The 7,609-nt window shown below is 37.3% G+C and overlaps 1 long non-coding RNA gene across 1 annotated transcript; it reads right to left on the bottom strand.

Annotated features, from left to right (window-relative positions):
- Window positions 1–4,820: 4,820 nt before the first annotated feature.
- On the bottom strand, window positions 4,821–7,157 carry LOC148152675 (uncharacterized). The gene is made up of 2 exons (XR_015762207.1): window positions 6,067–7,157; window positions 4,821–5,204 (listed from the first exon to the last, which is right to left on the bottom strand). It is a non-coding gene; the product is annotated as an uncharacterized LOC148152675 (long non-coding RNA).
- Between the last annotated feature and the right edge of the window lie 452 nt (window positions 7,158–7,609).

Raw genomic sequence — 7,609 nt, 5'->3', positions numbered from 1 at the left:
CTAATGATTAAGCTTCAAGTGATCATCAAGCCAGAAGCCAAAAACGCTTTATCTAAGCGAAAGAAGTCAAAAATGGACTATCTGTGAATTTGCAGCTTTACATTCAATTTTCAGCCTTGTTAGTTGTTGGACAGCTCCGAAATGCTGAGCAGCACTAGAGCTGGCAGTATTAAACTGGAATTGGGTCTAATGATTAAGCTTCAAGTGATCAGCAAGCCAGAAGCCAAAAACGCTTTATCTCAGCGAAAGAAGTCAAAAATGGACTATCTGTGAATTTGCAGGTTTACATACAATTTTCAGCCTTGTTAGTTGTTGGACAGCTCCGAAATGCTGAGCAGCACTAGATCTAGCTGTAATAAGCTGAAATTAGTTGATCTGCTTAAGTTACAAATGATCAGAAAGCCAGAAGCCAAAAACGCTTTATCTCAGCGAAAGAAGTCAAAAATGGACTATCTGTGAATTTGCAGCTTTACATTCAATTTTCAGCCTTGTCAGTTGTTGGACAGCTCCGAAATGCTGAGCAGCACTAGATCTGGCTGTAATAAGCTGAAATTAGTTGATCTGCTTAAGTTACAAATGATCAGAAAGCCAGAAGCCAAAAACGCTTTATCTCAGCGAAAGAAGTCAAAAATGGACTATCTGTGAATTTGCAGCTTTACATTCAATTTTCAGCCTTGTCAGTTGTTGGACAGCTCCGAAATGCTGAGCAGCACTAGATCTAGCTGTAATAAGCTGAAATTAGTTGATCTGCTTAAGTTACAAATGATCAGAAAGCCAGAAGCCAAAAACGCTTTATCTCAGCGAAAGAAGTCAAAAATGGACTATCTGTGAATTTGCAGCTTTACATTCAATTTTCAGCCTTGTCAGTTGTTGGACAGCTCCGAAATGCTGAGCAGCACTAGATCTGGCTGTAATAAGCTGAAATTAGTTGATCTGCTTAAGTTACAAATGATCAGAAAGCCAGAAGCCAAAAACGCTTTATCTCAGCGAAAGAAGTCAAAAATGGACTATCTGTGAATTTGCAGCTTTACATTCAATTTTCAGCCTTGTCAGTTGTTGGACAGCTCCGAAATGCTGAGCAGCACTAGATCTAGCTGTAATAAGCTGAAATTAGTTGATCTGCTTAAGTTACAAATGATCAGAAAGCCAGAAGCCAAAAACGCTTTATCTCAGCGAAAGAAGTCAAAAATGGACTATCTGTGAATTTGCAGCTTAACATTCAATTTTCAGCCTTGTTAGTTGTTGGACAGCTCCGAAATGCTGAGCAGCACTAGAGCTGGCAGTATTAAACTGGAATTGGGTCTAATGATTAAGCTTCAAGTGATCAGCAAGCCAGAAGCCAAAAACGCTTTATCTCAGCGAAAGACGTCAAAAATGGACTATCTATGAATTTGCAGCTTTACATTCAATTTTCAGCCTTGTTAGTTGTTGGACAGCTCCGAAATGCTGAGCAGCACTAGAGCTGGCAGTATTAAACTGGAATTGGGTCTAATGATTAAGCTTCAAGTGATCAGCAAGCCAGAAGCCAAAAACGCTTTATCTCAGCGAAAGAAGTCAAAAATGGACCATCTGTGAATTTGCAGGTTTACATTCAATTTTCAGCCTTGTTAGTTGTTGGACAGGTCCGAAATGCTGAGCAGCACTAGAGCTGGCAGTATTAAACTGGAATTGGGTCTAATGATTAAGCTTCAAGTGATCAGCAAGCCAGAAGCCAAAAACGCTTTATCTCAGCGAAAGAAGTCAAAAATGGACTATCTGTGAATATGCAGCTTTACATTCAATTTTCAGCCTTGTTAGTTGTTGGACAGCTCCGAAATGCTGAGCAGCACTAGAGCTGGCAGTATTAAACTGGAATTGGGTCTAATGATTAAGCTTCAAGTGATCAGCAAGCCAGAAGCCAAAAACGCTTTATCTCAGCGAAAGAAGTCAAGAATGGACTATCTGTGAATTTGCAGGTTTACATTCAATTTTCAGCCTTGTTAGTTCTTGGACAGCTCCGAAATGCTGAGCAGCACTAGAGCTGGCAGTATTAAACTGGAATTGGGTCTAATGATTAAGCTTCAAGTGATCATCAAGCCAGAAGCCAAAAACGCTTTATCTAAGCGAAAGAAGTCAAAAATGGACTATCTGTGAATTTGCAGCTTTACATTCAATTTTCAGCCTTGTTAGTTGTTGGACAGCTCCGAAATGCTGAGCAGCACTAGAGCTGGCAGTATTAAACTGGAATTGGGTCTAATGATTAAGCTTCAAGTGATCAGCAAGCCAGAAGCCAAAAACGCTTTATCTCAGCGAAAGAAGTCAAAAATGGACTATCTGTGAATTTGCAGGTTTACATACAATTTTCAGCCTTGTTAGTTGTTGGACAGCTCCGAAATGCTGAGCAGCACTAGATCTAGCTGTAATAAGCTGAAATTAGTTGATCTGCTTAAGTTACAAATGATCAGAAAGCCAGAAGCCAAAAACGCTTTATCTCAGCGAAAGAAGTCAAAAATGGACTATCTGTGAATTTGCAGCTTTACATTCAATTTTCAGCCTTGTCAGTTGTTGGACAGCTCCGAAATGCTGAGCAGCACTAGATCTGGCTGTAATAAGCTGAAATTAGTTGATCTGCTTAAGTTACAAATGATCAGAAAGCCAGAAGCCAAAAACGCTTTATCTCAGCGAAAGAAGTCAAAAATGGACTATCTGTGAATTTGCAGCTTTACATTCAATTTTCAGCCTTGTCAGTTGTTGGACAGCTCCGAAATGCTGAGCAGCACTAGATCTAGCTGTAATAAGCTGAAATTAGTTGATCTGCTTAAGTTACAAATGATCAGAAAGCCAGAAGCCAAAAACGCTTTATCTCAGCGAAAGAAGTCAAAAATGGACTATCTGTGAATTTGCAGCTTAACATTCAATTTTCAGCCTTGTTAGTTGTTGGACAGCTCCGAAATGCTGAGCAGCACTAGAGCTGGCAGTATTAAACTGGAATTGGGTCTAATGATTAAGCTTCAAGTGATCAGCAAGCCAGAAGCCAAAAACGCTTTATCTCAGCGAAAGACGTCAAAAATGGACTATCTATGAATTTGCAGCTTTACATTCAATTTTCAGCCTTGTTAGTTGTTGGACAGCTCCGAAATGCTGAGCAGCACTAGAGCTGGCAGTATTAAACTGGAATTGGGTCTAATGATTAAGCTTCAAGTGATCAGCAAGCCAGAAGCCAAAAACGCTTTATCTCAGCGAAAGAAGTCAAAAATGGACCATCTGTGAATTTGCAGGTTTACATTCAATTTTCAGCCTTGTTAGTTGTTGGACAGGTCCGAAATGCTGAGCAGCACTAGAGCTGGCAGTATTAAACTGGAATTGGGTCTAATGATTAAGCTTCAAGTGATCAGCAAGCCAGAAGCCAAAAACGCTTTATCTCAGCGAAAGAAGTCAAAAATGGACTATCTGTGAATATGCAGCTTTACATTCAATTTTCAGCCTTGTTAGTTGTTGGACAGCTCCGAAATGCTGAGCAGCACTAGAGCTGGCAGTATTAAACTGGAATTGGGTCTAATGATTAAGCTTCAAGTGATCAGCAAGCCAGAAGCCAAAAACGCTTTATCTCAGCGAAAGAAGTCAAAAATGGACTATCTATGAATTTGCAGCTTTACATTCAATTTTCAGCGTTGTTAGTTGTTGGACAGCTCCGAAATGCTGAGCAGCACTAGAGCTGGCAGTATTAAACTGGAATTGGGTCTAATGATTAAGCTTCAAGTGATCAGCAAGCCAGAAGCCAAAAACGCTTTATCTCAGCGAAAGAAGTCAAAAATGGACCATCTGTGGATTTGCAGGTTTACATTCAATTTTCAGCCTTGTTAGTTGTTGGACAGGTCCGAAATGCTGAGCAGCACTAGAGCTGGCAGTATTAAACTGGAATTGGGTCTAATGATTAAGCTTCAAGTGATCAGCAAGCCAGAAGCCAAAAACGCTTTATCTCAGCGAAAGAAGTCAAAAATGGACTATCTGTGAATTTGCAGCTTTACATTCAATTTTCAGCCTTGTTAGTTCTTGGACAGCTCCGAAATGCTGAGCAGCACTAGAGCTGGCAGTATTAAACTGGAATTGGGTCTAATGATTAAGCTTCAACACTGAAAAAAATAACTCTTTGGATTAACATAAAAAAATCATGGAAAGATTTTCCACCTGATTACTTTGCTTTATTTCAGCACTATGTAATTTTGTTACTCCGATTTAAAGGAAATGTGTTGGCTCAACTTAATTTATTAAGGTTATTCCAATTTAAAGCAAATGTGTTGGCTCAACTTAATTTATTAAGGTTATTCCAATTTAAAGCAAATGTGTTGGTTCAACTTAATTTATTAAGGTTATTCCAATTTAAAGGAAATGTGTTGGTTCAACTTAATTTATTAAGATTATTCCAATTTAAAGGAAATGTGTTGGTTCAACTTAATTTATTAAGTTTATTCCAATTTAAAGCAAATGTGTTGGTTCAACTTAATTTATTAAGGTTATTCCAATTTAAAGCAAATGTGTTGGTTCAACTTAATTTTTGTGGTTGATTCAACTTATTTACTTTAGTTGGACCCAATGTAATTTAATAGAGCCAGCCTAACTAATTTTACACTGATAACTTCACACTACTTAATTACGTTGATCCAACTCATGAAAATTAAGTTAGCTGAACAAACATGCTTCATGCTGAAAGAAAGCTATTTAATCGTGTGGAAAATCTTTCCATGATTGAATTATGTTAAATCAAAGACATTTTCTTAAGTGCTATTAAATGAAGTGTTTTAAGACCACACTGAAAGACGAAAGAACACTCAACAATGAGAAAAAGTACAACATGAACTGTATTTTCAAAATTGTTATCCATTTTCTTTTTACACAGCACAAAAAACAGCTGAGTTGAAAGTTGAAATAAACAACAAAAGGTCAGTTTTGTTTTTCCAGAAAAAAACTGGGCTGTGTTTAGCATAGATCAAATTCTTAACAACATAAAAAGTGTCAGTAAATTCGCTCAACTTTGCGAACTGTAACAGTTAAAATTTAGTTTTCGACTGCGGTCTTTGGAAAAACATGTAAAGATAGATTGCTCAAGTTGTTCATCACTTCCACCCCGTCCAGGAGAATCCCAACATCCTCAATGGCATCGCCAGGCTCTGCACTCTCCGGTCGAATAACGAAGATTCCACAGACGGTCTCGGCCATTTGTGCACCTTGATGATGGGAACAAGGGTGGGGTATTGGGTGGGAGAGATTTCACATCTCATTAAATAAAAAAATAACTTTACACTTGTTTGGCTGACTCACCAACAGCTAAGGTCCATCAAAGACCTGTCTGTGTTAATTGTGAGTCCAGTGGTAAGATTTCCCATTTAGAAAAGGTACCATATTTTCTACATTTTCACAAAAATCGTCTTATAATCCGGTGCACCTTGTGGTGCGGAAAATACGGTATATTGTCTCATATGGAAAAACATGAAGAGAAGGGATGAATCCCAAATAGGCCCCATATTCCATGGCCTGTTCTCCTCAATTGAAATGACAGTCTGAGGATCCACCACACAGACTGTCATTCCAAACCAGTCCTACTTATGTGCAAACAAAGCCCTGACTCTGTACACAAACCAAACATCTTATACATGAAGAACCTGTGTTATTTCCTGGATGGAGGAAATGTCATGACTATGTGTGGTAGTTATTTCCAAATAGATCAGTACTAACATCTTAGGTAAAGTTAGTTCATATTTTTGTCTGCATATGAAACAATGATGTTAGAAAAAAAGGCTAAATAAAACAGGCCAAAGATCTTTTTGTGGAGTTTAACTCACCTAAAAATCCTCATTTTAAACCCACTTAACAATAACTGTAATTATATCAATCTTACTAATGATTATCGTTTTCTGTGGGAGAAATCTAAAAGCATCTCAAAAGTCAAATTAAAATTGAATGTACCCAAGTGAAAAAAAAAGTTTTAATGATCTTCTCTTACTTTAAATTTATTGGTAATTCATAGGAAGTCCAATTAACTCCAACTATCATCACCTCTTTTGTGGACACAAAGATAAATTAATATACCATGTACTCTTTCTCCAGCTTCTCTGGATCTTCATCCAGGTATGCACACAGACCTTTTAGGATCCACTCTCGTCTGACTTCAGCAGTGTTTTCCTAAATATGCAGATCAGAAAACAATGAGAACAACCGCAAAAATCCAGCAGTATACTATAGGGTCACATACTTGAAAACTTAGCTACATTCAAAGGAAGTCACAACGAAAGTGATCAGTGGCTTGCAGTCTATTTGAAAGATCTTTAAAATTGTTATTCTCCTTTCATTATGCCATGACTAAAATTAAGTTTAACATTTTATTTAAACTTCTAACTGAAGCTGTCACCTAAGAAATATTTATGTCTGAAACAAGGGTACAGTATAGGGGGATATACTGTGAAAAATCTATTTCCTCTGCCTTCTCCCAGTGCTAGAAACAACCAGTCAGTGGCAGGAGAGTTTTAGTGCTGTCAATCACAATCTCATGTTGCTGCTCATCCTTCTTCCCCCTTGCTCTGTACTATTCTGTAGCTAGCATAGGGCTGATAGCAGCTCATATCTACTAGACAGAGAGAGACAACACTCCTTACAGTTCCACATCCCCACGCAAATAAAGACAAATAAAACTGACTTGCCAAATACAAGTTTAGCTGAACCCTTATAATCGCTCTAACACTAGATTCAGTCATTTTAGATCTGGCAAAACTTATCATTAGCCACTGCAATCTAAAACTTGATGGCCGATGACCCCCTTCACCAGTGCTTATGTAGGTGGATAACAGACGGGTGATGTTCTGAAAGAGATCAGATTTTCAAACATTAAAATATGTAATTCACCATGAGCAGAGTTGTATCTGAACATTCAAACTTTTAGTACAAGTCTCTTGAATGCATCATGAATCAATCAATCAAATTTTATTTGTACAGCACATTTCAGCAGAAAGGCATTTCAAAGGGCTTTACATAATTAAAAACAGAAACACAGAGTCATGCAACATTTAATATACAGTGAAACAGATAAAAAGTAAAGTCAAAAACATTAAAAACATTGAAGACATTAAAACCGCACTAAGCCTAATTTAGCTAAGCAACTCTAAACAGGTGGGTTTTAAGTTGAGATTTAAAGGCACTCAGTGTTTCAGCTGTTCTGAAACTGAATATAACCACAAGTATGTATGTGCAGAACAGTGGTGAATTGAACATGGTAGAAAGCAATGAAAATATAAAACATAAAAATCAAAACAAAAACCTCAACATTTCAAAATTAAACCGATAAACTTAAAAATTGTTTTTGAACTACAATCATTTATGGAAAAACAAGTACAATAACAAAATACATCTTTAGAGCAGAGGAATATATGTATTTAAAAAATAAGAAAGCTCAAGTCTGTTCATGGACTAATAGGAATAATGGACAATCCTCTGAGTGTTTCAGCCAGAAAAAAATACTAGAAATCCATAGCTAGCAGGTGGACATTTATGTGGACATTGCAAGCACATTTAAAGCTCTAACAGCAAAGGTCTCCACAGGTTCCTCTGACTCAAATTTAATACTTTTTATTATTAATAA

Source organism: Poecilia mexicana, unplaced genomic scaffold (assembly GCF_051168715.1).
Source record: "Poecilia mexicana isolate PSO_F unplaced genomic scaffold, ASM5116871v1 scaffold_23, whole genome shotgun sequence".
Lineage (NCBI taxonomy): Eukaryota > Metazoa > Chordata > Actinopteri > Cyprinodontiformes > Poeciliidae > Poecilia > Poecilia mexicana.
Note: the sequence above shows the minus strand (reverse complement) of the source record. Positions and strands in the feature narration are given on the sequence as shown.